The sequence below is a fragment of the Molothrus ater genome, chromosome 5, assembly GCF_012460135.2.
Source record: "Molothrus ater isolate BHLD 08-10-18 breed brown headed cowbird chromosome 5, BPBGC_Mater_1.1, whole genome shotgun sequence".
NCBI classification, from domain to species: Eukaryota; Metazoa; Chordata; class Aves; order Passeriformes; family Icteridae; genus Molothrus; species Molothrus ater.
The window spans coordinates 60,523,586-60,532,553 of NC_050482.2; positions in this window are offsets into that span (position 1 = coordinate 60,523,586).

Genomic DNA, 8,968 nt, shown 5'->3' on the forward strand with positions numbered 1-8,968 from the left:
TTCTTCTGATAATGGAGCAATAAATTCCTTTTCTCTGAAAGATTTAGGTGTCCTGTGGCTGCTATCTCGCTGTGAGTCCTTTCTTTAAAAAAAGTATCTTGCAAAGCATAGTTTGTATTTTAACATTTTGTTATATCCTAAAACTATATTTAACACACTACTTAAGAAAATTAATACATCATAACTTTCTAACACAACACATACAATATTCATTTTAATATTTGTGAAAAGCCAATCATAAAATATGCATTTTTCACTATGTCCTGTCTCCTTTCTGCCTGGCAAACACCAAACATAAAGTTCTGCCCCATCCAGCTATCCATAAAGACCTAACAGCTCTGTTGCAAATAATATTTTGGGATTAAAATAGGGCTCCTGAAATAAGTTTGGGCCCCTTGCCCAAGAGGGTGTTTCAGGACCAAGCCCTAGTTTATTAGGAAAAATTAGAATAACGTCAGCAGTATTATCTCCCTGGGACACATGCTTGAAACCAGTTATCTGCTCAGCGTCTTTCTGCTCTCCAGCTAAAGACAGCAGGCCATGCACATCCCCAGAGGGAGGGGGTGGAGGGAATAAAAGAGGTTATTGTCACAGAGGCAGTAACCTGTAAAATCTGCAAAGCTGCCTTCATTTTTTCCCTTTGCTGTCCAATGTTTCAACAACTTAGCTCAGCTGTGGTTTTCTATTAGGCTTACTGTCAAAATAAAAATAAAAAAGACTGGCTGAAAGAGAGAGAGAGGGAAAAGAGAAGGGATCAGCCATCTTTTTATAATTTCATAAAGGATTATGTTAATTTTTTTTCCTGCTTCCCTAATTTATTAACATTTACATTTAATCTGTCTTTGTTACTTCCCAGAATCTGTTTCTACCTAATCTGTCTCCTTCCCTTATTCTCCTATTTTAACTCAAATGTGGCATAACCATTAGATCCAGCTCTTAAGAGTACAGGGTTAATTTTCCCCTCATTTCTGCTGTCAACAGCCAGCATCATGTGAGGACACAGAGGGACCTGTTGGAAGTGAAATGTACATAATTTTGAAACTCTCCGTTCATCTGGACACTTTGTTTGAATTTAATGATCAAGAAATTTCACAGGTCACAGAAGGAGGTTATCTGGTACTTAATAGTGACATAAATCTACTTTTAGAGGTCACTGGGATGTAGGAGTGGTCCCAAGAGGACTGTTAATCTGAGCAACTTTTCCTACTCTGTTTTCAAGCCTTCTCTGGTTCCTTAACAACCTGCTCGCACACACTGTGCACAGAGCTGGTTTTGTCACTGCACTCGAGCCTACCTGTGTTCAGATAAAATTTGCCACGTGTGTTTTCTGTACCCAACCAGCCTGGCACCCCTTTGCTAACACAAGGCACAAGGTCTGACCTGGAGGAGCAGCGCCAGGCCAAGCAGTTCTCAGTTGCACCATCCTGACCAGCAAATTGGCCAAGAGGAGCCCCAGGGCTGTAATGAGGCCCCAGGAGTGAATGAAGCCCTGCTGGCCAGGGAATATACCCCAGCATAAAGCACAGGCTTCTCCTGGTGTCCAGGAGGAGGAAGGGTGCAGAAGGCACCTTGGTGAATGAGCTTTTGTGGAAACAGCAAGCTGGAAATGCCCATTGTCCTGAGGCTATAAAGCTCCACAGTCATGTTGTGGCTAAATCCTCAGAGCATTGTGCTAAAATGGATTTTCTGTACTTTTTTCCTCATCTCCAGCCATGCTCTGCAGTTCAACTCAGACCTTTGTGTGGTGGTGTTTGCAGGGGTCCCAGGACGAGGGAAGAGACGAGAATCTTGACTCCATGTTTCAGAAGGCTGATTTATTATTTTATTATATATATTATATTAAAAGGTAATGATGTATTAAAACTATACTAAAAGAGTAGAAGAAAGGATTTCATCAGAAGGCTAGCAAGGAATAGAAAGGAATGATAACAAAACCTTGTGACTGACCAGACAATCTGAGACAGCTGGACTGTGATTGGCCATTAATTAGAAACAACCACATGAGACCAATCACAGATCCACCTGTTGCATTCCACAGCAGCAGATAATCAATGTTTACATTTTGTTCCTGAGGCCTCTCAGCTTCTCAGGAGAAAAACCCTGGCAAAGGGATTTTTCAGAAAATATCATGGCTACACCTTTGCTTCCATGCTACAATTGCACATGCATTAGACAGGAGGTTACCTCTTCCACAGTTCTCCTCTGCTGTTTCATTTTTCTGTTTTCCTTTTCTCTTTTTACCTGCCTGCCCTGCAGCATTGCCCCCATGGGATTTTTCCTTATCTCCCATTAGTGTAGATTCATTCCATATCATGATATCCATATCATTCGCTCCCATTCCATATCTCCCTCATCTGCATGCTCTTGACCACTGTGAGAGCTCTTCAGCGTCAGCTGCCTCAGACAATCTCACCATGCCAGGGGTGCTGCAGGGCTGCTCCCCCATGGAGTGGGAGGTTTTACAAACAGGGGGACGTGTCTGGTGTGGTTCTGCCCAGCTCCCATCACACCTCCCTCTGATTCTGTTGATGCTTTGGTGTTTCCAGCACTCTCAGCAGTGATACTGATGCACCCCCCACACCCCCCCTTGATGCTGAGCTCTTTAAGATCTTTAATTATTAGAGATTTGAATTCTGCTTGAGGAAACCTCATCTCTGAAACTTGGGTAAAAGAGAAGATATCTCAGTCATGTGAACACAGATGTATGAAAGGGACACGGGTATCTTGTTTTGCACTTTCATAGACATTTTCATGTTCCTACAAAAAGGATTGTCATAAAACCTGTGTCTATAGATAAAGACCGACCACTGCTTTTTCTGGACACAATATGGCCCCAAGGGAAGACAAACTTCTTCATTTCTTCAACTGTTTGCATAATCCTTTTGAGCTTTGTAAGATCAATTAAAAGTACTAAATCCAAGCCATTACTGATTTGAATTTTGGTGCCCAAACCGCACTTAATGAGGTATATTAAACCTAGTTCAGCTTATCATATATCTCTTAAAGGGGTATAATTAATGCTGAGTGGAAACCAGGTGTTCTGCCCTGCAAAAGATTTTCCATTGTCAAAAAATGTTGAGACAAATCCAACACCTTTCAGAGAAAGAGATGTTTGACTTCACTCCTTTTGTTAAAGAGGTTTCACTTTGTATAAGTAAATACTCATTAAGAAGACAAGTGTGGAAGGTGCTTATTAGGTTTATAAAAGGCTGATGGGATGTGAAGGAGACAAGTTGGAATCCCTGTCTCCATTAATACTGATTTCCTTGAAGGCAATGGAATCCTTACAGTGGAGGAGCCTGAAGGATTCTCTCCACATGTGGGCAAGTGACAGGTAAGGTTCCTTTCTCAAATGTGGGAGTTACAAGGATTTGAATCCAAATTTTCCATGTTTTGTAGCAATACACTAAAATATTTCCTTCATTCACTGAGGACTGAATGCTCTCTTAAATTGGCCCAACAATTCCCTCTGAGTTTTGGAAACATTTCCTGCCAGAAACGGTACACATATTTTCCCCAACTCAGAAAATTTTGGTTTCATTTAGTTGATGTTTTCCAAGCAGGAACATATTAACCAGAAAGTTCCCTGCCACCTCTTTTAACTGAACTTCATTGATTTTACTGTTTAGAAAAGGAAGATAGGGCTTTCTGTCTCTTCTGAAACAGGAAGGAAGTGGCGGAAGGAAGTGGCGGAAGGAAGGAAGGAAGTGGTGGAAGGAAGGAAGGAAGGAAGGAAGGAAGGAAGGAAGGAAGGAAGGAAGGAAGGAAGGAAGGAAGGAAGGAAGGAAGGAAGGAAGGAAGGAAGGAAGGAAGGAAGGAAGTGGCGGAAGGAAGTGGCGGAAGGAAGTGGTGGAAGGAAGGAAGTGGCGGAAGGAAGGAAGGAAGTGGCGGAAGGAAGTGGCGGAAGGAAGGAAGGAAGTGGCGGAAGGAAGTGGCGGAAGGAAGGAAGTGGCGGAAGGAAGTGGCGGAAGGAAGTGGCGGAAGGAAGGAAGTGGCGGAAGGAAGGAAGTGGCGGAAGGAAGGAAGTGGCGGAAGGAAGTGGCGGAAGTGGCGGAAGTGGCGGAAGGAAGGAAGGAAGGAAGGAAGGAAGGAAGGAAGGAAGGAAGGAAGGAAGGAAGGAAGGAAGGAAGGAAGGAAGGAAGGAAGGAAGGAAGGAAGGAAGGAAGGAAGGAAGGAAGGAAGGAAGGAAGGAAGAGAGGCCAGGGTCACTCTGGCCTCCATGACACTTTTTGCTATTGTGTATGACAGAAAGATTTGGGAACAAAAGTAATGGTTTAAGTCCCACTGAAGTCAAGTAACTCAGCCGTAGGGAATTGTTCAGCTCACAGATAGGATGGAAGTCTCAGTGCTGAGGGATCCTCAGTTCACTGGAGGCTTGGTGCAAGTCAGGCTAAATAGAGTGTTCCCCTGGTGTCTTGGCACTTGACACAGCCCAGGGTGCAAAGGAGCAGCTGATACAACCTCTGATGAGTGACACCCATCAGAGAGGGAAGGTTGCAGTAGATTCTGCACTGCTGGGATTCACAGGCATGAAAGACACCTTGTCCCCTGGCTGAGGAAGCTGCTGCTAGCAGTGTCCTGCTGTATGATCGCAGACACACATGTGTACATGCCTCCATCTATAGCTCTTCAAGGAAAACAGAGGAGGTGAGAATTTCCTGCTTTTTCCATTACATTTGCCCTCAAGCTTTTGTGCCAAGCTGAAGAAGAAGTGAGAGCACCTCAGAGAGGCACCAGTTCACACCCTTCTCAGCAGCAAGAGAGGTATTTGGTTGTGTTGTCAACCCTGCACTGTGACATGATCAAGAAATCCTTGCAGATAATAGGAATGCTGTGCTATAATATTGGGTGGTTTGTGGGTGCTAGCACAGCAGGGGCAGCTTATTCTGGGAGGGATCAGAGAAATGAAGCAGGCAGCAGCAGCAGCTCAATTTCCCCCCCTCCTGAGGCAACAGTCTGACACAATTGGCAGCTCATTTCTCCTGCCCTGGGATGTGAGCTGCCTCTGAATGCCTCCCTTGTGCTAGGGCTGGTACTGACCTAAACGTGGGCCTGGTGCCAATGATTACAACTCCCATTAGCTGGAATATACATTAACTGCAGACGTTTCAGACCTCTCCAGCAGGGGAATTGCCTGCTGTATGCATCCATTATTTTTCTGGAAGAGAAAGAACTCTGTTTCATGCCTGTTATTCACTCCCACAATCTGTTTGTTTTGGTTTATTCTGGGATTTTTTTAGGAAGCTGGCACTGTTAGAAACAGTTTTATAAAGGCCCTGAGGCAGTTTTGTCACCACAGCGTAGTATTTTATGCTGTCATGCAACGTGGCACTGGGTGGCTGCAGCTGCTGGGGATGGGGAGGTGCACCAGGACAGGCAGAGGCAGCTCCAGGAGCCTGGGGGGATGGCTGGAATGTTGCATCCACCTCTGCCCCACCACCTGTGTGCACACAGGCTGAGAGGATGCCCTGTGAGCCCCAGCAGAGAGCCAGGCATCACTGCTGGGAAGAGTCTCTTGAAAGTTGTAGTGATTTAAAGCAGTTATGGGAGCTCTTTTAAAGCCAGGGCATTACCTGTGCTTTCCACCCGCCTTTGCTTCTTTATCCTTGATCAAATCTTGCATCCTGGACAGATTTTAGCTATAAGCCTGAGTTGTTAAATCAATGAGTTCAGTCCTCTCTTGAAGCCCAAGGTACAGTCTAGGGCTTTAAGATGCTATTCACTTTACAGTTGTTTATCAAGAAAAATCGTGGTTCACAAGTCTGAAAACAATGTGTTTTGAACAAAAATCCAGCACTTCATGCGTTCAGGTTATTGATTTTTACTTGAGTCTGTGCAGCCTAGGAGATTTAATTGGTTCTGACCTCCATTTCCTCTCCAACCTGCATGTTATTTTCTGTGCTGTCAGTAAAGCTGTGTCTCAGCTCTTATCACTATGATATAGTTGCTGTTTCACTAAATGCAGCCAAAGAAAGTCCTGGAGAGGTGAGTAGATCTGCAGTCTCTCTTATGTGTCCTCTCTACATGTGAAACAGGTGTCTTGATTTTTAATCTGAAGAATCTGGTCACTTTGTTTCATCTCCTAAGGCTTCTCAACAAATCTGTGTGCTAAATATTGCTGTTGGTTATGTCAGCTGGGAATGCTTCGTTGTGGGACCTGTTTGAATAAAATAAAGTGAAAATTCCTCTCTCCCTTCCTTCATCTTGGTGGCTCATTGCAGTCATAGGCACAGAATGGGGGATTGGTCAGACACCTAAAGCACGCCAGGGCATCAGCAGAAGTGAGGGCTTTGTGTGCTCAGTGTGGCACAGACAGGCTGTGGCTGGAGGATTTTAGAGTCTAAAGAGATAAACAGACAAGGAACAAGGGCAGTGTTGTCCTTCCTTTACTGCTCACAGGTAAACAAGGCAGAAAAAATGTCAGTGTTTTACTCAAAGTTTGCCTTTTACCTGAAGCAAATGTTTGCCTGCATCACACAAAGAAATGGAAGTATCCCTGAATGACTCTTGAAGACCTTTGCCACAAAGTTGTTCTCCTATTTGAAAACTTGGCTGCTTCAGGAAATGATGAATTGGTTCCCTGGAGGCGTGACAGCCGAGTGTACTGGTAGCAAAGAAAAGTAACTCTTGCCTCTCTAAAGATCTGCACGTTCTCAGTGGATCTGAGGTGTCACACACACATCAGACCTCCCATTTTTTGAGGATGCTTTGACTTCCTGCATCCCATGTAATTGCAAACTGGTTTAAGGGTCTTATCTGGGAGACTGTGAGCTGTAAATATTCTTTCAGCAGAGAAAATGCAATTGGTTTGTGATTTCTCAGTGTAAAAAGGCTTGGTGTTGTAGGGAATGCTCATTTTCCAGAGGAAGTGTTTGGTGTCTGGAGGGTCAGGCATTGCTTTGCAGACCACCTGGTGCATCTCTCCTTGCTTTGTTCACGTGGCTGCCTAGGAAGAAGGGAAGAGCTGAACCACCCTTCTGCTTCAGCCTGAAGGGAATAGTTTGAGTTGTCCTCTCATCTCTCCTGTATTTAGTCCCCCATCCTTCCCTGAAGAGCCCCAATGTCACATTCACATTCTCTGAAAAGTCCCTTTGCCCAGGATTTTTCTCCTGGGAAACTGAGAAGCCTCAGAGAAAAAGGAAAACAATAATTATCTCATTTGCTTCTCCTCTGTTTTGTTTGTCTGGAATGTGTTTGGAGATTGTTTACCCACAGGTGATTGTTTCATTGGTTTCTGGAGTGAGTTGTTTTCGCTCATTGGCCAATCAGGGCCAAGCTGTGTCAGGACTCTTTCCAGAGTCACAAGTTTTCATTATTAGCTTTTTAGCCTTCTGTAAGTATCCTTTCTGTGTTCTTTAGTATAGTTTAGTATGTTATTCTTTAATATAACATAGTACCATAAAATAATAAATTAGCCTTCTGAGAACATGGAGTAAGATCCATCATTCCTTCCTTTGTCTGGGGCAACACAAATACAATACCCCACCAGTGTTCCCCTGGAGTAAACAAGTGGCAATATCAGTGTGTTAGAAGGCAGAAGCAGCAGATGAAAGTTTTCAGATCATGCACCAAACTTTCACATTGCACTTCCCTTTTGACTCTGTCCAGCTCCTGTGTCTGTTTGCTGATGTCATAACCTCACCTGCATCTGGCACCCACTCCTCACCCTTCCCCTCTTCTGTCATCCTCTTTGCATGATCCAATCTCATCTCACTCCAGTCTGAGCCGTCATGCAATGCTACTTCATTGCACCCCACCTCTAATACTATCACCACATAATCCATCCTTTTTGTGTCTCTAATCTCTCAATTTTATAATTATTAGCCAGAGTCTTTGTCTCTCTCCTTACCCCAGAACAAATTTATCCACAATTTTGATAAGCTGCTGAATCATAGACTCTGAATTAAAATATAAAATCTCTAGAATGCTCTGGTCTGGCTATTCTTGATAATGAGTGGAAAAGAGCTTGTGTTCAGTATTTGGTGTTTTACTCTGCTCCTGAGATACCACCAGTTATTCCTGAGTTTGCATTGTAAAGCTCTGTTTTTATTTTGACTTGGATTTAACATTTCATAACATTTACTGAGGAGACTTTTTTCCCCTGCAGTTCTGAGGATTTAATCATGAAACTCTCCCTGTGAACGTTCACTGCTGTCATTACTGGCTTTGCAGGCTGAAAAGCAGGAAATGCTCTGCATAGCTGACCTTCCTTTATGATATTAGCAGTGATTTGTGGCAGATATTTCTTGTCTGCTGCATTTCAGACCCCGTTTTACAGTAGCACTGCTAACAGCACTTTCTGCTGCTGAACTCTAAGTCATGGCCCTGGAGTTTCCATTGGCTTCGTGCCATTGGAGCTTACACTGGCAGCCAACAGGTTGCAGCAAAGCAGAACTGTTGGGATCTGTGGAAAGTTAAACAACCCAAAAGCTCATTCTGCTTTAGCCAGCAAGGTCTGCATGCTTATAGGCTGATATTAATCCTCAGAGAGGTGTAGCTGTAGTGATTTACACCAGCAGTGCCCAAGCAGCCATGAGGAAAGTTAACAGTCTGCACTTTATAAGGTGCAGCAAGAGAAGGAAATCAGCCTCCCATCAGTGATTTCTGTGCTGGATCCTGCTGATTGCTGACTCCTTCTCCTCTCTCCTTGCTCCTGCCACTGCAGATTGCTGCCAGCAGCAGCGCCTGACTGATGCTTGAGGCACTGAACACAAAAAGCATCTGCATCATGAGGTGGCATCATTAATTTCTTCGTAGTCTAACACACATTTGACCAGAGCTGCTTTACTGAAATAGCATTTTTTATGAAGTTTTGGTTTAGGGAAGACTCTGGCTCACTGTTGCTGGGGTGAAACTGTGAGCATCACTCCGAGCTGTATTCACAGCTCCAGTTTCATTATCTGGGCTATCTGTACAGTGCCTGGGGAGAAAGCCTGATTTCTGAGAATGTTTCACATAATCCAGGCTG